The 20904-nt window shown below is 43.6% G+C and overlaps 1 protein-coding gene and 1 long non-coding RNA gene across 5 annotated transcripts in view; both read left to right on the top strand.

Moving 5' to 3' along the window:
* The window catches only part of LOC119963403, a 104881-nt gene extending 95038 nt beyond the window's left edge, over positions 1-9843 (top strand). For 2 of the 3 annotated variants that reach the window (XR_005460092.1, XR_005460093.1), the window contains exons 2-3: positions 7800-8094; positions 8370-9843. This is a non-coding gene — a long non-coding RNA (uncharacterized LOC119963403). Of the gene's footprint in view, positions 1-7192; positions 8095-8369 lie in introns of those variants that run through there. The other variant, XR_005460091.1, reaches the window with a different exon arrangement.
* Positions 1-20904, top strand: part of maml3 (mastermind-like transcriptional coactivator 3) — a 631458-nt gene that overhangs the window by 207336 nt on the left and 403218 nt on the right. The window lies entirely within an intron of this gene.

The following is a 20904-nucleotide window of genomic DNA, read 5'->3' on the forward strand; positions in this document are numbered from 1 at the left end:
TGAAGTGTGGAGGAGGAGTTGCACCCAAAGCCCATGACGTTCAGAGGCCCAGTGCTCTCTGCTGTGCTGCCTCTGGAATCGGGGCGATGGGTGGAAAGTGGAAGGACAAGCTTGGTGTGTTTTATCTTATGGCTATATAGTGAGCTTTCACGTTGATTGCAGCTTGGAGAATGTTTGTTTGCTGTACTGTGATTAGGGAGTGAAGTGAGAGGAAAGCTTTGAAACAAGGTGGATAGTTAAAACTCTCAATTAAAAAGGAAGGAAACACAGAAACCCTACTCAGTGGCAAAGAAGAAAAATGTTCCGCCAATGGTAAAAAGGAAAACTGCTGGATAGACTGGACGGTCATGACAGACAATAATACGCAGCTCACCTGTGTAAAGTTCAAGTTCACGACTTGTTGAATTGATTTTTGTGGGTGTGTGTCTGATTTTACTTATGTGTGGTCTGAATTGCATACCTTCAACCACATTTATTCCAAGTAGCAGCACTGTAATACCGTTCTGCATTTTCTTAAGAGTGCCACATTCAAGTTTTGCTGTTGGCTTTGGAGAAAGTGTAGGTGGTGATATGTTTTGGCACATATTTGCACTGGAAGAGAAAGGAAAGAAATGAGAACATCATTAGATTCTGTGCCCTGCACAATGCTGCTCTTGTACATTTTATTTGTATTCAGCCTGCCAAAAGCAAGCGATGTCGCAGTTCAGTGGGAAAATGGAACATGTTAGGAATTAATTGGTGAAGTACCATGGAGGAAAAGACATGGCATTAGGAGACACCCCAACTGAGCAGCTTTTAAGAAAGGGATCTAAAGCAGCAATTACCGCTCACTCGAGCAACACAAATCGCTGTTGAGATTTCAAAGTTCCACGTAATAATTTCTGTGCTTTACTACTGAGGTAAAGCTTAATGCCAAACCGGTTTTACTTGCTGATTACAAGTAAATACACGGTGCACTGCATTGTTCCCAGCTAGTCACTTGTCAACTTGGCTTAAATGCCAACACTCTTCTTGGCTTTGGGTTAATAGGCTGCGTGTTCAAGTTTCATACCATGCCCCTAAAATTCAGCAGCGTATCTACCAAACTCCCAGTGCAATCTCACGAGAAAAAGGTATCACTGGCTGAAAATTGTAATCTATACCATTCCCACCAGCGTTCTGCTGGAGTTGTGGCAGGAAACGATAGATGTCCCTTCACCCCACCCCCAAAAACCGCCAAGATTCAGATATTTGAGTTCATAATCTCGGCCGCCCTGAAGGAATACTGAATGTTATTAGTTTCCTGATTTCAAATCACATGATTTCAAATTATAACAAAGCATCTAATATCTCTAATTTTAATGTCTGTTTTCAGATATGGCTGCTCACGATCAATATTGTTTATTGCAACAGGCATCTGAGCTGAAATGCACAAATACTTAGTTACAAGACTATCTCTGGGGTCTGTTTTACTTGGGAGGCAGTGCATTTTCATATGCAAGTACATAATGGCTGTGAAATTCTGTGGGGATTAAACAAGTCGGCTGCTGTAGTTCCGTTTACACGCTCCCCTCGGGGTTCCATCAGTCTCCTGCTGGAGTTGTGGTACAACCTCCATGGAATTTCATCACCTTTGCCAAGCACGTAGGGAACCACATTACACTGACTGCTTTGTCCTAAACAATGTAAGCTTTGAAAAAAGGTGTGAGTGGCTTTGTATCTAGCATGTAGGTAAGGTTCAGAAAAACTATCACTTTCGATTGATAAACTTTGCTGAACCTTAGAAGACACCTTTTGGTTTCCTGAGTTCCCAGGTTGAAATTCAAAGAGGAATACCACAGCAATGAGCTTTTTTGGATACTGATCTAAGTTAGGCAGTGTTTGGGATATTTAGTAAGTGTTGTATTTGTACCCAGAAAGATATTAGTTAAAAGTTCTAAAATAAAATGAAATCTGCTGTTCTGATTAATAAACTTTTTTTTTTAATTGCCTGAACTGTATGATAAATTCTTTCCAGCCCATCAAGAAATGTGTCGCGGGGCAACACGGTGGCGCAGTGGTTAGCACTGTTGCCTCACGGCGCCGAGGTCCCAGGTTCGATCCCGGCTCTGGGTCACTGTCCATGTGGAGTTTGCACATTCTTCGCCCCCACACCCCAAAGATGTGCAGGGCAGGTGGATTGGCCACACTAAATTGCCCCTTAATTGGAAAAAATGAATTGGGCACTCTAAATTTATAATAAAAAAAAGAAATGTGGCCTTCAAATTCTGAAGTTGTCTACATACCCACCATCCTTTGCTTCTCCATTGGCGGCCATGCCTCTATTTGTCAGCACCCTCAGCTCTGGGATTCCAGGGCAGCACCGTGGTGCAGTGGTTAGCACTGCTGTCTCACGTCGCCAAGGACCTGGATTCGATGCTGGCCCCGGGTCACTGTCCTTGTGGAGTTTACACATTCTCCCCGTGTCTGTATGGGTCTCACTCCCACAACCCAAAGATGTGCAGGGTAGGTGGATTGGCAACGCTAAATTTAAATTGCCCCTTAATTGGAAAAAAAATGAATTGGGTACTCTAAATTTATATTTTAAAAGCGCTCTGGAATTCCGTTCCTAAACCTCTCGGAGTCTTTGGCTCTTCTGTCTCCTCCTCTGAGGTGCTACTTTCCCTAATCTGCCCAAATGCCTCATTCTCTGGCAGGGTGATTCCGCTCCTGTGAAGAAGCACCTTGGGATGTTTTACTGTATTAATGATACTATATAAAAGTAAATTGTTGTGTAATAGAGTGTTTCTATTATCCAAAGACTGGGAGTACGGAAGGTGGTCGCATCAATTCAATGAGCTAATTTTTCCGTTGAAAATAGACAGTGCTATGTCCCCATATATTGGAGCAATCCTGTGTTCCTGTGTTAAATGGGAATTGAGTGGGTTATGTACTCTATTCATGCAAGGTGAGGCCAAAGTCTTTTCATGGTCTAGGTCTCAGCTGCATACATTTTTCAACTGCCAGCACAAAATATGTTCCTGACAGGCAGCTCACTGATATCCAGCAGGTTGGTTGAATTTGAAGGGCCTGCAGCAACACCTTAAAGAGGATTAGAAATGTTAGGATGTGAAATGGAACAGCAGTTCCTAACAGTGGTAAAAATATCTGCACATCTACAAATGTATGGAGGTTTAACTATGGAAGCCTTTACCAACAAGCAATTGCAATAAGACCTGATGAAGGAGCTGTGCTCCTAAAGCTAGTGATTTGAAACAAACCTGTTGGACTTTAACCTGGTGTTGCAAGACTTCTTAGCATAAAAATAGGGGGAGTGTAGGCGTGCTTATCGGAGTGGTTTTTGTGGTAAGCATACGGGGAATATATACTTATTCCGATTAATGTTACAGATCTAATTTTTTCCCGAATAGTGAAGGTACATGAAGAAAAAGAAGTTCTTAACCTGTCCTAACTAGTATTTTCCCCTCAGTCAACAACCCTAGAATCAGATTAACTGCTCATTCATTCTTCACTGTTCCTTTGGACTGTGTTGAGTCAGTTGCTTTTAGCCAAGTCAGCAATGAAGGTACTACAAATAGTGAGGCTGTCATGAGCTATTGAAGGGTAACGTCAGCGCAGGAATGTATATTATGGGTTAGTGACATCCTACTACAAAGTTTTTGGCATGTGATTGTCAGATCAAAGCACACTTTGGTAGTTCCACAGCCAAATGGGATGCTGATGTTCATGGTCCAGGCTTGCAATTGGACACTGAACGTTGGTCAAGATACCCCAATAAGAATTAGTTCCTTCAGAGGAGGGGAGAAAAACAGGTGGGGAAAAGTGTAAGAATCTTTGCGCCGTCTCTGCTGTGGAATGACAGAGGGTTGGGGGAACTTTTATACACTTAGCGACTGACCACATGTGGTCAGCAGGGACTTGCTTCTGTGCCACTATAGACTAGAAACTATAGGATCAAACGTCAGGCGCCTGATGGCATCAAGAGCTTTCATGGGTTGTAGGAGCAGCTAGCTGTTGGAGATGAAGCAGCCTTCTGTTTTTATTTTCTGGTCCCCTTCCTATTGTAGTCTTTGGCCTCTCCTTATTGCAGCCCTCAGCCTGTTGCAGTCCTGTTACTTTTTGCAAGCCATTTTCTCGATTGCGGTTGTCTTCTTATTGCTGTCTCTGCCCTCCTGCAGCCCTCTTCCAAAGCACTTCTTGACCTGTTGCAGTCCTCTCCTAAGGGGAATCGGTTTTGAAATATCAATTGTAGTAAAAGTTTGTGATTCTCCAATTCAATATCATTCCGCCAGTCCTATGGTGGTAAAACAATGACTTCTATCAACTACTTTCTGAATTGTTTGCCTTGAATTTCTCATTGTAGTGTTTTATGATTTGAATTTAAACGGCCATTTTTAATAACTAATTTTGATTTTTTTTTCTTCTTATTATAATAATATAATAATCTTTATTGTCACAAGTAGACTTATATTAACACTGCAATGAAGTTACCGTGACAAGCCCCTAGTCGCCACATTCCGGCCCCCGTTCGGGTACACGGAGGGAGAATTCAGAATGTCCAAATTACCTAATAGTACGCCTTTCGGGACTTGTGGGAGGAAACCGGAGCACCCGGAGGAAACCCACACGGACACGGGGGAACGTGCAGACTCCGCACAGACAGTGACCCAAGCCGGGAATCGAACCTGGGACCCTGGTGCTGTGAAGCAACAGTGCTAACCACTGTGCTACCGTGCCGCCCATCTAGTGCCTTTCCTCTCGCTCTCTCAATCGAGCCTTTCTTGACCTCTCTTTATTTCTCTTTCTGTTCTTAATTTTACTCTAATTTACCCTGTTTCCTTTTCCATCAGTTAAGGGGATAGGCGTTTGGTCCTGTTGTTCTCCAAGTCCTCATTGACTTGCTGTGCAATTATCAAGTTGCTTCTTTAATAATTAGATGTACAAGAGGTTTTTCAGGCTGAAGAGTGGAGAAGAAATGAATTACAGTAATACAGTGTATTTATACAGTGCCTTTCCCGAAGCACTGTAGTTTCCAATGTGCTTGATGCAATTAGTTAAATTTTGCAAGTACAGGGACTGTTGTTATGTACACAAATGTGGTAACCATTCTGCAGAACAATTGATCACCTGCTGCTACAAAATGAATGACAAATTTGTTTTACGGTAGCATTGGCTGGTCTTGGGAGGGTTTACACCTCATTCCAAATGGTTTGAATTTATTTACAAGCTGAAGTTCCTGGCCAAATAAGATGCTTTGATCAGGAACCTCAGACATCAGGAAGTATTTCTTTATGCATAGGACCAGATTGGCAAAAGATGATTTGAAGCCAGGTCATTGCACTGATTTAAGAACCAGTCATCCTCAGTTATTCCGTTCCCCACCCCATCTACCCAATCTCCTTCTTCCCCCTCTTTTTCCCCCATTTGCGCCCAAGCTTTTACTATTACTAATCCTCATTAATCAGATATTCCCACTTGCGGTGGACCAATTGCTGATTGTGGATTCAGATTGTGGGGCGTTATCTAAAATGGTAATCATGATTCTCTGAGCCTTTTGTATTTACTACAGGTGAGGATGATGAACAGGAGAACTTTGTGGTGTTGCGGTTTAGCACCTGGTCTTTAGACTTTGGGATCTCAGCTTGAATCAAGCTGAGACAGACTGAATGAAAGGCTCCACTAGGAATCCGAATCCAGTTCACATTACTTCCACCTTCTGCGGCCACCATTTAGCTGAGTGACTAAGTCAGTCCATACAGGCAATTTTTCCTTAATGGTCTCCTTGTTGGAAGCATTGCGATCTGCGCTGGGGAAAATTGAAATCACTTAGAGCTCCTGCCCTAGGTGGCGAAACAATGTTCGCGGAAACCGCGCATGGGTGAAGTTTAAGTGAATGCAAAATTGTGCTCAGAATCTCTTCACAGCTGCTCAATGTGTATGCTCACTTAAAAGTAATGGCAATTTGGGTGAGTTACATACAAGATAAGAAATAAAATATTCCAGGAGTAACTTCCCCTCTTGGGTTACTTTTATTGCCAACTCATTGAAAGACAGAATGTAGCAGCCTAGATACATAGAAACATGGAAGATAGGAGCAGGGGAGGCCTTTTGACCCTTCGAGCCTACTCCGCCATTCATCACAATCAAGGCTGATCATCCAACTCAATAGCCTAATCTTGCTTTCTCCCATAGCCTTTGATCCCATTCTCCCCAAGTGCTATATCTAGCTATATATTCAATGATTTAGCGTTAACGACTTCCTCTGGTAATGAATTCCACAGGCTCACCACACTTTGGGTGAAGAAATGTCTCCTCATCTGTGTCTGAAATGGTTTACCCTGAATCCTCAGGCTGTGACACCTGGTTCTGGACACACCTATCTTTGGTAACATCTTCCCTGCATCTACCCTGTCTAGTCCTGTTAGAATGTTCTAAGTCTCGATGAGATCCCCCCCTCATTCTTCTGAACTCCAATGAGAACAATCCCAACCTAGTTAGTCTTTCCTCATATGACAGTCCCGCCATCCCTGGAATCAGTCTGGTAAACCTTCGCTGCACTCCCTCGAGAGCAAGAACATCCTTCCTCAGAGAAGGAGACCAAAATTGCACACAATACTCCAGGTGTGGCCTCACCAAGGCCCTGTACAATTGCAGCAACACATCCCTGCTTCTTTACTCAAAACCTCTTGCAATGAAGCCCAACATACCATTAGCCTTCTTTACCGCCTGCTGCACCTGCATGCTTACCTTCAGCGACTGGTACACAAGGACACCCCAAGTTCCGCTGCACACTCCCCTCTCCTAATGTACAACCATTCAGGTAGTAATCTGCCTTCCTGTTTTTGCTTCCAAAGTGAATAACCACACACTTTTCCAAATTATACTACATCTGCCATTGGTTTGTCCACTCATCCAACCTGTCTAGATCATGTTGTAGGATCCTTGCATCCTCATCACAATTCACGCTCCCACCAACTTGGTATCATCTGCAAACTTTGAGTTGTTACATTTTGTTCCCTCATCCAAATCATTAATATATATTGTGAATAGCTGGGGTCCCAGCATCGATCCCTGTGGCACCCCACTAGTTACTGCCTGCCAATTTGAAAAGGACCCATTAATTCCTACTCTTTGTTTCCTCTCTGCCAACCAGTTTTCTATCTACCTCAGTACATTTCCCCAATCCCATGCGCTTTAATTTTGCACAATAATCTCTTGTGCAGGACTTTGTCAAACGCCTTCTGAAAGTCCAAATATACCACATCGACTGGCTCCCTCTTATCAACTGCACTGGTTACATCTTGAAAGAATTCCAACAGATTTGTCAAGCACGAATTTCCCTTCTAAATCCATGCTGAGACTGACTGATCCTGCCACTGCTTTCCGAATGTTCCGCTATAAAAGCCTTGATAATGGATTCAAGAATTTTCCCCACTACCAATGTTAGGCTTACTGGTCTATAATTCCCTGCTTTCTCTCTACCTCCCTTTTTGATGTTAAAGTACATATGGTGGTATCAATGTCAATTTCGAGATACTGACAAGAGATTTATCTTATCGGCTAATATAATTAAACAAAATGCAGTTGATTCACTCCAGTGAAGCTATAAATTCCAGATTGTTATGTGGAATTTTCAGTTCGACTCAGACTAGACTTAATTGAGACCAATAGAGTAAAATCCATGCCAAAGAAGCATTCAGCAAATCTAAGACAAAAGGAGTGAGCATATAATTCTAAAATATGTAGATGTGTTTGCACTAGTACATTGTAGCTGCAACAAATCTTCTGCATCTGTTTCAATTGGAGCATTTTGTACATAGAAACAAGAACAGGAGATATACATGGAGGGAACAAAACCACGTTGAAACCTGTACAAGTCGACCTGTTTGCAAATTGTCAGCAGGACCCACAGGACAAATAAGCTCCGTGGGTGACAGAACATTGCTGAAACAATAAAGAGTTACAGCCAGGAGACTGAACAGGACACTCGCTGAAGCATGAACCCCACATATGAAATTAAATCAATAGCCTGGGATGAAGAGGAAAAAATGAGGCTGGGAACATAAGTGAGAAAGATAAACGTCTTTTACTCCAACAAGTCGAAAAATATTGCAGGTAAATTAAGTGGCATGTTCAATTTCACAACTAATGGATAAAGATTAATTGTAGTTATTGCCTTTGTAATGCCTGATAATAATGTGGTGTCGCTAGATTAATATAAAAAGGAAAATGTCTGCAAATTGCCTTCCACACAACTAATGTTGACGGTTGGTGTAGTATGTGTAAAAGATAATCATTGACTTAAAATTAGTATTATTCTTCTTATATTAGTGTGTCTGATGGATTTGCTTAATCAAAGTATTAATATCTGACTGTATTCCTGTTTGCAGATTTTTGAACAACTGGCTACTGAACTTCAGTGGATCTGTCTGTCAAAGATTGCTTCACCCGCTCAATGCTGTGGATTGAGCTGACAGAATCATAGAATAAAACTGCACAGAAGGAGGATTTTCGGCCCATTCATGGTTGTGCCGGTACTTTTGTAGAGCTACCCCACTCCCTGGCTTTCTCCCCATAGCCCTGGAAATGTTTCACCTTCAAGTACATATCCAATTGCCTTTTGAAAGTTACTATTGAATGTGCTTCTATCACTCTTTCAGGCAGTGCCTTCCACATCACAATAAAGAGCTTTGCATAGAAATGTCTCCTCGTGTCACTTCTGATTCTTTTGCCAGTCACCTTAAAACTGTGTCCTCGGCCGCTGGAAAGTTTCTCCTTTTAATCTGTCAAAGCCCTTCATGATTTTGAACACTTGAATACATTTTCCCCTACCTTCTCTTCTCTAAGGAGAGCAATTCCAACTTTTCCAGTCCCTTCACGTAATTTAGCTTTTATATCCCTGGTACCATGCCAGTAATTCACTTTTGCGCCCTCTTTAAGGCCTTGACATAATTCTTAAAGTATAGTGAGCAAGAAAGAGAGACAGATAGAAAGAATGGAAGAGAAGACAGAAGAGATTACGGAACAATCAAAGTTTCTTAATTTAGTTAATGAGCAATGCTGTCGGAGATCCACTAGTTGGGAATGGGAATGATCATTTCATCACAGTGTGCAATTGATTCATGTGCTTTTTTTTGACCTAAAAATTTGACCAGTGGGTTCAGTCCATGTGTGTTTCACCCAGTTTTCTCCCTTCCCCTCCTGAATGTGGTGACTCATGCTGGGGGAAATGTTGCCCCAGTTAACAGCAGACCTCCTATGTCTGGCTGATGTGATAATGCTCCATGTGGGAAGGAGATGTTTTTGTCAGAGCCTTTGCATAAAAAGCTTCATCGGCTTTGAGCAGACACTGAATAGCCCCGTCATACAGCAAAATGGAATGGGGATTTTCTGTTTTTTCATCAAATTTCAGGCATAGGGAACACGTTACCTACAGCGTAACATTTTGCAATGTGACCTATAACATTGTGCAGATAGGTTGCACATTGGTATGAACACTGTCAGTGAGCTACTTAGACTGGCACCTACACAGCTCAGGTGCAGAACATACAACTGTTTTCATCTGCTGTGTGACTCACGTGCCCTTCGACCACTGTTACAGACCTTCTTACATGTTTATACTCACCTGCAGAAGGTCTTAGGGAGGATTAAGCCTTAAGCATCAAGTGATAGGTTTTCTCATGAATTGGCAGCAAACAGCACATGCTGTCTCTCTCTCTGTTTTGCAGGGCTGTTCAGAATGTCATCTCACTACAAATTCTCTGAATTTCAGCGATTCATTATGATCCTCCGGAATAGCTGAAATCTCATGGATGAACACAGCAGAGTGAGATGAAAATGACTCCTTGGTGAAGACAAGAAAAATATTATACTATTAATGATACCTCATGAAATATGCATGCATTAGAAATTAAGAAAGGCTATTAAAGATACCAGGCAGGCACAGAATAAGAGTATATTTTCTCTGGATCACATATTGCAGTCTCTCAGAAACCAAGCTAAACAAATGCTTGTATCAAAACAGTTTTAAACTGCTTGGCAAGAGTAAAAAATATGGGAAAATAAATTGTTTTTTGAAAATAAATTCAGCGTGCCCAATTATTTTTTTCCCCAATTAAGGGGCAATATTATTATTATTATTCTTATTTAGTGTGACCAATGGGTTGTAGGGGTGAAACCCGTACAATGACGGGGAGAATGTGCAAACACCACACAGACAGTGGCCCAGGGCCGGGATCGAACCCGGGTCCTCAGCGCCACTGTGCCGCCCAACATATCATTGTGTTTAAGTGTTTCTCCATTTTGTATCTCGACTGCCTCTTCTTCCACTAGCTCATGCAATGGCTATGAGCATATGTAAACGTGCCATTGTTCAATTGCTTGAATAATTCCAACTAGCTTCTGCTTGAGTGTCTGGACAATAGGCTTGCAGTGACTAATAAGAACTTGAAATAAAGCAAAAAAATGTTGGAAATGCTCAGCAAGTCTGGCAGTATTTGTGGAGGGAGAAACAGAGGGCTGGTTTCTCCGGTCCCCCAGCCGCACGTTTCTTGGTGACGCACCATTTGCTGGCAGCGGGATCCTCTCTTCCCACCATTTGTCAATGGGATTTCTCATTGAATTCACCCCATGCCACCACAAAACCCCTGGGTGGGGTGCGCTGTCAGCGGGAAAAGAGAATCCCAAGAGCCGGAGAATTCCGGCCAGAGTTAACATTTTGAGTCCAATATGAATTCTTCAGAACCACTACCGCTTTGATTTTAGTTTAAAAATTGAACTCTTGCTGCTTCGAATGCTTTAGACCAACAATGTTGACAACAATATTATTCAATGTATATTATTTTTTAAAAATCATTCTGTAGCAACATTGCTGGACATGGATTTCCCCCTTAACTGTCTTCCCACTTTCCTCATTCTACTTAATGCTTTTGTGGTCTCCAGTAAGAGACAACAGTTTATGAGTATGGGATTTATGATCCAGTGAAATGACTCTATTAGTGCCACAGTTCACTATTGCTAATATAGAGTCCTTTCTTAAGTTGCCTAATGTGTGTGGGTGGGGGGGTGGGGGGGGGGGGGGGGGTGGGGGGGGGGGGGGGGGGTTGGAGGTGGTGGAGATGGAGGGGCGAGGTGGAGGGAAGGTTGGAGGTGGAGGGGTTGGTTGGAGGAGGTGGAGGTGGGGTTGGAGGTGGTGAAGGTGGGGGTTGAGGGAGAGGGGGGAATTGGAGTTGGAGGAGGGGGGATTGGAGGTGGAGGGGGTGATGGGGCGGATTGGTGGTGGAGGAGGGGGGTTGAGGGAGAGGGGGGATTGGAGTTGGAGGAGGGGGGATTGGAGGCGGAGGGGGAGATGGGGGTATTGGTGGTGGAGGAGGGTGGAATTGAGGGAGAGGGGGGATTGAAGTTGGAGGAGGAGAGGGGATTGGAGGTGGAGGAGGAGGGGAGGTGGAGGAGGGGGGTGCAGGAGAAGGTGGGGTTGGAGGAGGGGGGATTGTAGGTGGAGGAGGTGGGGGGGAATTGGAGGTGGAGGGGGAGGGGGTAAAAAAAGAAAAAAAAAGTTGCCTAATATGAATCGTGCCAATTCCTATTGCTGTCCCTCCCAGATATAGAATCTCAGCACTAGCATTGCCACAGCTGAAATGTTGGTGCCCAGAGCCCCATTCAATATAAAGGCGATAGACACAGATACAAGATGGGAGCTGCAATGGTTCAGTGGGTAGTTCTCCTGTTACTGAGTTGGATGGCTCCAGGTTCAAGTCCCACTCGGGATTTGTTGGCCATGAAAGAATCCAGGCACTGAGGCAGGCAGTCCCCAGTCTGGATAAATGGGGAGGGTTAGTGGTAGCAAGGGCATGCCCCAAATTCAAAAAAGTTTGATTGATATGAAGGAATGATCAGCGAGCATTGTGGTGACCCCATTTAACGTAGGAAAAGCTGCAAGAGAAAGGACACAAGTATAAGATATAGTGGCGGAACAAAGGTATACATTGAGGAAGAAACTACAGAATGAAACTGGAGTTGGGTGAATGATGAGGCTCTTATGTTACCTGATATTTTCTGTTATTTACTGCAGATTCCATCCCCATTTCCCAGCCTCAACTTCTCTCCATTCTATTCCCAATTAATTTGTCCTTGGGATTGTTTAACGATCAAAAACAATCTTTTTTTAAATAAAAGTTACATTTACCTTTAATCACGTTTCCTCCTTCAGTGGACACGATTGACTGGAGTGAGCACCAGTTGTTGCCTTTAGTGTCCAGTGGAAAGTGTACATAATTGAAACGGGTCCACTCAGCGCTCCATCACTCTGTTGGAATTAGGCAGTCATATCTAAATGACAGTCAAGATTGGGTTTGGGGGGATTGGGAGGCACGGCGGCGCAGTGGTTAGCACTGTTGCCTACGGCACTGAGGACTTGGGTTCGATCCCAGCCCCGGTCACTGTGTGGGGTTTGCACGTTCTCCCCTTGTCTGCGTGGGTTTCACCCCCACAACCCAAACATGTGCAGGTTAGGCGGATTGGCCACATTAACTTGCCCCTTAATTGGAAAAAAAAATGATTGGGCACTCTAAATTTATGAAATAAAAAAGAAAGGAAAGACCGGGTATGGGGTTGCATTATTTCTAATTAGGTCCTGGATTTTCATTCCCAGGGTGAGGTTCTCTGGCCACCCTATGGTGTGTTTCTCAGTGGCGGGAGGCATCCCGCCTTGGGATCTTCTAGTCTCGCTGCTGTCAATGGGATTTTCCATTGAATCCAACACATGCCGCCGGGAAATCCATGGACAGGAAGATCCCACTGGTGTGAGCAGCCAGAAGATCACGCCCCCAAAGTGAATGAAAAGGCAGAAAACGTTTCTCCTCACCTCACCTGCCCTATTGAGAATAAGTGTTCTGAATTGCATGATCTTCATCTGGCGGGGGGTGTGGGGGTGGCGTGTTGGAGTCCAGCCTACTGTCCCAACACCTTGATGGTTAAAGGGCCCACCTTGGTTCTCTGGAACTTCATTCTAATTGTGTTATTGTACATTAGGCACTGGCCTCACGCGTCCTTACATTCCCTACCACCCACTCCCCAACCTCCTCAATTATCCCCTTATACCTCTATGCCACTTAGCTCCAATTTATGAGCCTCCCTCCCACCCACCCTAATGGCAAATTATATCCCCATTCCAACTCATGCTCACCCACCAACCCCACATTTCCCCTTACACCCTCTATGCCCACTCACCCAGTATCCACTTTGCGCATACCACAGAATCATACTGAGATGAATTATCTATCACAGACTTCCCTATACATTAATAATCACATTGATAAAAGCCTATTCAATACATTAAAATCCATTCAAGTGCTTAATCATCATAAAAACAAACTCTTGTATTTATAATCCCACAATATAACTGCTAATCCTTTAATACCTTTTGGAGCTGACAAACTGACCTTACAGCACCTTTCACTGATAATGACAGGTTATTGGCGCAGTCAAGCAGTAATAATGCTATAATTAATACATTTAGGATGACATCAATAAACAATTATTTAAATTGCAAACGCTGATTTTTTTCAACTCAGAGACACAGACAGGCTTATTTTTCAAAATTTAAAGGGCAGAGGATTTAAATAACTTTAAAAATGTGTTCATGGGATGTGAGTACCGCTGGCTGAGCCATCATTACTTGCCCATCCCTTAGGGCATTTAAGAATCAAGCACATGGGCGGCACATGGCACAGTGGTTAGTATTGTGCTGAGGGCCCGGGTTCGAAATCGAGCCCTGGGTCACTGTACGTGTGGAATTTGCACATTCTCCTCGTGTCCGCATGGGTTTCACCCCTACAACTCAAAGATATGCAGGTTAGGTGGATTGGCTACGCTGAATTGCCCTTCATTAGAAAAAAAATAATTAGGTACTCCAAATTTATTTTTTCAAAAAATAATCAAGCACATTGCTGTGGATCTGAAGTCGCATGTAGGCCAGACCAGATACGGATGACAGATTTCCTTCCCTAAAGGACATTAATGAACCGCATAGGTTTATATGATTATTGATATTGGCTTCATGGGCATTATTAGACTTTTTAATTACAGATTTTTATTGAATTCAAATGTCAGCATCTGCCATGGTGGGATTCAATCCTGAATCCCCAAAGCATGAGCCTGGGTCTCTGGATTAGGAGTCCAACAACAATACCACTGTGCCACTGAAAGCTCGAGAGTTCCATTCCATATTCACCCTTTACAAGCTCTTGCGTCTACTCTCCAAAAGATTGTAAGTTAACTACATATGACTCCAGACCCACAGAAATGTGATTGAGTCTTAATTGCCCACAGGGATGGGCAATAAATGCTGGCCCAGCCTGCGACATACACATCCCATAAACTAATTTTAAAATCACACTACCGGATAAGGCCTTCTCTCCTTAAAATGGAATCTGCATGAACTCAGGACTGAGTTCAAATGGTCCTGCTGAGTTTCGGTTTCTTTCATATGTAAGTCACATCCCACCCCCATTCCCCGACAGGCAAAAATAGGGTCTGTTGGAAATGGGTCCAGAATTTCCAGATCCAGGCTCCCTTGTGCATTTTGGATAAGCCATGCAGTCTCCACAGCTCTGCAAAGATATAGGCCCAGAAGTACTATTGTACCCTCCACTGCAGTTCTTTAGGAAATCTCCAACACTGTGACTTGTAAAAATGGTTACATTTTTAGTTAAAGTGACGAGATTGATGCATTCCCTGACATTGTTCTATTAAAACAAATTGTGACTCGAAAACCCTTCTCCCAGTGGAGTCAACAGGTGCACTACTTATTAAGAATGACAGCCATTGATAAGTTATGGACTTTCATGTAAATATACTATTCTGTAGTATACAATCCTAACTCTGGAGGAGTCCATACATGGCTGCAGTATCTCCTGTGTTTGAAAAACTCAAGCACTGTATGTTCCCTCTTCAGGGTCCTTCAAGAAATCCTGCTGATTGTGAAGCACTTTGGATCGGTTTCCTTGACAAACCCATGCAATAAAACAGCTGCATTACCAATGTTGGGATATTATCTCAGGCTTGTTAAAATGCTTGCATGCAAATATCTTAATTGGGTGAGACTCATTCTGTTATATGTTGACAAAAATTAGGGGTTTTAGGCAGTTTCGTGGTTGGTGCCTGAGAAACGATGCTCTGTGCAAGCTACCAATCAGTAGTCTGTGATGGTAATAAGGTAGAGATAGAAGTGTGGTAAATATGTCAGGATTATAGATTTACAAGTAAGAAACTTGCTAACCTTACAGGAGTAGTTTTACATGAGGGTGCACACTATCTTCCTTTTCTCTCCCCTCTCCCTCCTCACAGACACTCCCAATTCCCACACTTGAGACTGAGGGTATTGATATTCGTCCATTAAAAATGCTGTTTTTATGCCAGCTGCAACTAGGGGTGTGACATTGCCCCTTCCCTTGTTCCCTTTAAATTGTGCCCTCCCTCCCCAGTGAAGCAGAGATGGGAAACTAAACAGATGAAGGTGAATTGAACCTGCTCCACTCTGTTCCACAGCACCATGCATTGGCACGGTACTGTGTCCTGGAAGAGTTAGCAATGTATTCATTTTGACAATCTGACCTTTATAATAGTCTCATACATAATATATCCTTGCAACCCCTGCCGTTTGTACACACTGTAGTTGCACAGGGCCAGTATTAATAATGATTGTAAATTTTTGCCTGTGTCTCCTCAAAATTCAGGGCAGAAAAATAGGAATCCAAAATTAACCTTAAAAAATTGAGTAATTGTGAAAAGGTAATGCTCGTACTCAATGAACAGTCCCAAGAACACATGTTGCACTCAGATACAGAACTTGTTGAAGGAGTGATGGTTCTCTGAGGTGTGTGAGTACAGTCTGTCACAAGTGATTATTACTGAACATGTTGCTTATTTTCGTATGACACAAAGTGCTGTAGGGAACGTTCCATTAATATTTAACTGTAAACAAACTATAGCACAGTGTGTGTCAACTGTTAACTCTCTTCCTGAGATTAGTGGAAGTGCATGTGGTACAGTAGCTGACAAAGGTCAGGCCACAGGCTGTAATGTTGCCGCAGAAGCAGCAGTTAAACAGCAAAGACATACTAGGAGTATCAGTGATATAGTCGCAAGACAAGCAGCTTAGTAGTTCATTAGGCGCTACAGCTGCCGCCTTCAGGCCCCATCGCTTATTGATATGTAAACCCTGTTCATGAAAAGGAATGTAATCACTTAGCCTGACTTCAGGTGTCTATAGACAACGGGAGAGGCTCACTCTGGGTGCTTCACTCAAATCCAGAATAATCTAATCAAACTCCCATAGAAGACTTTGCTGTGGCATTCTTCGTCGGCTACAGACCTGCGACAGGAATGGTTACTGCCAATTGACTGGAGAATTAATTTATCTTCCCCTCACCCCCAGCATCCTGCTTATACTGAAATGTATCCATGGATTTTTATATGGAGCTAAAGTTATAGGGAAGTGGTGGGCAACATGTGACCCATGAGACATTTTGTTGACTGTTGCCCATGCGCAGGGTTGCCACGTTCCACTGATTTCCACCTGCGTAGTTTTTTTCCTATCAGAATGACTGAAGTGATAGGCACGTAAAGCTATGTAAAGCAAGGGCAAGTGATTGCTCACAACAGTGACTGTGGGAGCCGCGCTCGCCCTCTGCCTCTAAAGTGTAAATATTTATTTGGTTTTAAACCATTTGAAGTTGATGACAGTTCTATTAATATATGAATGAATAAGCATTTTCCCCAACTCATTATGAAATGTTTGGCCCCTATTAAATGTATTTAATTTTATTCATGGGGTCGTGGTTAGTGAACAAGCCCCCATTTCATACTTGTGACCCACTGAGATGAAGGAGGGTCACTCATGCGGCCCACTCACTAGCCTAGGTTGCCATCACTGCGATATGAAAATACAGCACGGTAGCATTGTGGATAGCACAATCGCTTCACAGCTCCAGGGTCCCAGGTTCGATTCCGGCTTGGGTCGCTGTCTGTGCGGAGTCTGCACATCCTCCCCGTGTGTGCGTGGGCTTCCTCCGGGTGCTCCGGTTTCCTCCCACAGTCCAAAGATGTGCAGGTTAGGTGGATTGGCCATGATAAATTGCCCTTAGAGTCCAAAATTGCCCTTAGTGTTGGGTGGGGTTACTGGGTTATGGGGATAGGGTGGAGTTGTTGACCTTGGGTAGGGTGCTCTTTCCAAGAGCCGGTGCAGACTCGATGGGCTGAATGGCCTCCTTCTGCACTGTAAATTCTATGAAAATTCATACAATACTGCAGCACAGAAGATGTTACTTGAATAATCACACCTCTCTGAAAGAGCTTTTAAACTTAGTCCATTCCCTTGCCCTTTCCTCATACTCTTGAGTAATTTCTTCAAGTACTGTGGGTGGCACGGTAGCAAAGTGGTTAGCACTGTTGCTTCACAGTGCCAGAGTCCAGGTTCGATTCCCACCGTGGGTGAATGTGTGGAGTCTGCACGTTCTCCCCGTGTTTGCGTGGGTTTCCTCCGGGTACTCCGGTTTCCTCCCACAAGTCCCGAAAGGCGTGCTGTTAGGTGAATTGAACATTCTGAATTCTCCCTCTGTGTACCCGAACAGGCGCCGGATGTGGCCTGTGATAACTTAATTGCAGTGTTAATGTAAGCCTACTTGTAACAATAAAGGTTATTATTATTATACAGATTATTTAATCATTTTCTTCCACTTCTGTTTCAAGTAATGACACAAAGATTCTCCTAAACCTCCCTTTCGCGGTTTTGACTGCCTTACGTTCATGCCAAGATTAATACTGACCAGTGAAAATAGTTTACTATTTACTTTCTCAAAGCTCCTTGTGATTTGAACACCTCTATCATATCTCTTTGTAACCTTCTCTGCCGTGGTAAGAAGAGCTCAGTTTAACACTCTCCTCAAGATTAAAGCCTCTTGCCCTTGGTATTTTCTTTGTTTATCTTTTCTGTAACATCGCCATTGTTTTGACATCCTTCCTAAATTTGAGGGTCCCGTGCTAATGACCTTGGCAAAGTCTCATGTACATCTAATGCATATCCGAAAACAGAACATGGCGTGAGAGGATCCATATCTACCCTGTGATTCTATCTAAGATCGGGCTAGCTTTTTGTAAACCAGGATTGAACCTGGAACAAAAGCAGAGACCTTCATGACAATATTCAGAAGCCCATGTTGTCAAAGTATAGTACTACCGAGGTAAAATTCCATGGAAGCACATGGGGGGACCGATAATTCTCCTGGTTTCAACAGATGATCTGTGGAAACTCAGGAGAATCAGTCTACGCTATTTCTCTGGGGTTTCTGAGAGTTCTTGCCAATGTTATGGGAGAAAATTGGGAGAAGCCCCTGTGGAAATTCAAACCCATGAGTTTAATTATTGTTTTGATTATCTGATACCCTTTTGAGTAATCGGCACCAAAAACTTGCTATATGAGGAGTTAGTCCCTTAATCTGTTTATTTTCATCCTGGGGAATGAAATTCTTCCCAGTTCGTACACTCAGTGTTGGCACTAAGTACTCCGAGATCAGAAGCAGATTAGAGCTCCGTCCACTTTGCTCAAACAAGGTGACTCATCTCCACACTTAGAAGAGCATCTTTCACAACACCAATTGTTTTTCATTTTCCACACCAGCTGTCCTGTGGCCTTCAAGTGACAATTAATGTAGCACTGGGGACAATTTATTGCTGCTGTCTTATGTCCTGTGTGAAAAGGATTAAAACTGCCTAAACCTATTTCATATAGAACTATTACAGTAACATCCAGGGAGATTTTCCAGACCAGACAAGCCATACCCATACACACTCCTATCCTACTCCAAAGAGGTGGCTGGATGGTCTGATGGATTTGTACTTTTGGCTAAGATCAGGCATAGCATCAAGTTCGAGATCAGGTGCAATACCTTTCCTTGTCAGCCTGGGTCTAGTATGTCTCTCTTGTGAGGCCTACGAATTGGATTCAATTTGAATTTGGATTGCTTTTTGGAGCAAGCAAGGAGATGGCTTAAGAGGGCTTGACCTGTCCACTCTGCACATTGGCTTTGTAACTTCGAGAAAGCAATAACATTTTTCAAAAATGCATCCTTTCTTTTCTAGAATTTGATTTCAATCCAGCTCCAGTTCGAGATCTGCTCCCTCTGCTGGCGGCAAAAGTCTCCATTGGTTCTAATGGGTTTAAACACAGAATGCAAAATCAGCACTCACTCACTCTCGGAGAGTTACAGGGAGGCTTATGTAGAAAATAGAAAGATTGCAACATATATTGGAAGCAGGGTTGAAGAGAGTGCATTACCGCTGCAAATTTAGGGACTTATCTCAACATAAGTGCCGGCATGCACCACCTTGGATATCTTGTGCTGACCCAGCCAAAGTTGGTTTGGGCAGAGGACGGAGTAGGGGAGGAGGCGTTTGGTGGGAAAGTCCTTTGAGGAGACTGGAAATTCTGGTGCAAGCTCCAGGGGTTGGTGAGGTAACATTTAGAACACACCTGCCAGCCCATTCCCCACCTCACCCCCATCACTCACCTCACCTTAAAAGCACCTTGGCAGAGGGCCGCTTTTTAAAAAACCACGTCCAGTGTCAGAACTTCGGAGGTCCAGGCCTCATCTCTGGTGAGTGCCGCAGCCTTTGGTGGAACAGGAACAGTTGATGCACCTGGTCTCACATTCCATGTTCAAAATCAACATTTTCAATGAAGCTACAATCGGCTTGTTGTCTGAGGCAAAACAGAACTTCATTCTCATTGGCGTAATGTGATTGGCATTCTGCACATTCTGAGAGTCCTCCCAGCTAAGCCACAGATGTTTTGCATTGTTCTCCTGAGCTGATTGATCAAAATTGCTAATGGTACAGAATCTGGAGGACAATGCACATAGCGCAACAGGAAATCAGCAGCCCATTTAACTCAATGAGAAAGAAAATTTGGTGGAGTACGTATCACACTGCCATTTGCTGTTCCCTGTTTTGTGCATTTACTCATAGACATTTTCTCTACTGATTGTTCTATCATTGACTGAGGCATCTGTTCGCTTCTACTGGGCGTGTGATGCCTCAAAACAATCAATATCGAGATGTTGTATTATGTGGAGAACGAGGAACCTTACGATCGTCCCATATTTAACATTGGCGTCCCAATAGCTCGCTACAATGGGTAGTTCCACCGAATGGAGCTCCTCACCTTACAAAATGGGTCTATGTGCAGCCTGGGCCATGCGTTCCTCGTTCAAGCCCCTTATTTTACGCGGTTCGCGTTGAATAGCCACGTGTTTCTCAGCACTGCTAGTGCCAGGAAACAAGCAGCTAAACACACTCGCTAGGGGACTTTGCTCCCTTTTGGGAGAATCGTGCCCAATATAAATGCAACTTCTCTGCCTTATGTGAAAGCTCGATGCTCAATGAATATCCGGCAGTTATCATCCCCACATTTTTCTTAGTTTTACAATACACTGGGTGAAGTGACTAGATACTGTAGGAAGGCAGGATGGATACCAACCCAGGATCAAGAGGTGTTGAATAAGAAGTATGACAATTATCCTGAGAAAGGGAATAGGGGCAGCAGGGTAGCATGGTGGTTAGCATAAATGCTTCACAGCTCCAGGATCCCAGGTTCGATTCCCGGCTGGGTCACTGTCTGTGTGGAGTCTGCACGTCCTCCCCCTGTGTGCGTGGGTTTCCTCCGGGTGCTCCGGTTTCCTCCCACAGTCCAAAGATGTGCGTGTTAGGTGGATTGGCCATGTTAAATTGCCCGTAGTGTCCTAATAAAAGTAAGGTTAAGGGGGGGGGGGGGGGTTGTTGGGTTACGGGTATAGGGTGGATACGTGAGTTTGAGTAGGGTGATCATGGCTCGGCACAACATTGAGGGCCGAAGGGCCTGTTCTGTGCTGT

The sequence above is a fragment of the Scyliorhinus canicula genome, chromosome 3 (genome assembly GCF_902713615.1).
Source record: "Scyliorhinus canicula chromosome 3, sScyCan1.1, whole genome shotgun sequence".
NCBI classification, from domain to species: domain Eukaryota; kingdom Metazoa; phylum Chordata; class Chondrichthyes; order Carcharhiniformes; family Scyliorhinidae; genus Scyliorhinus; species Scyliorhinus canicula.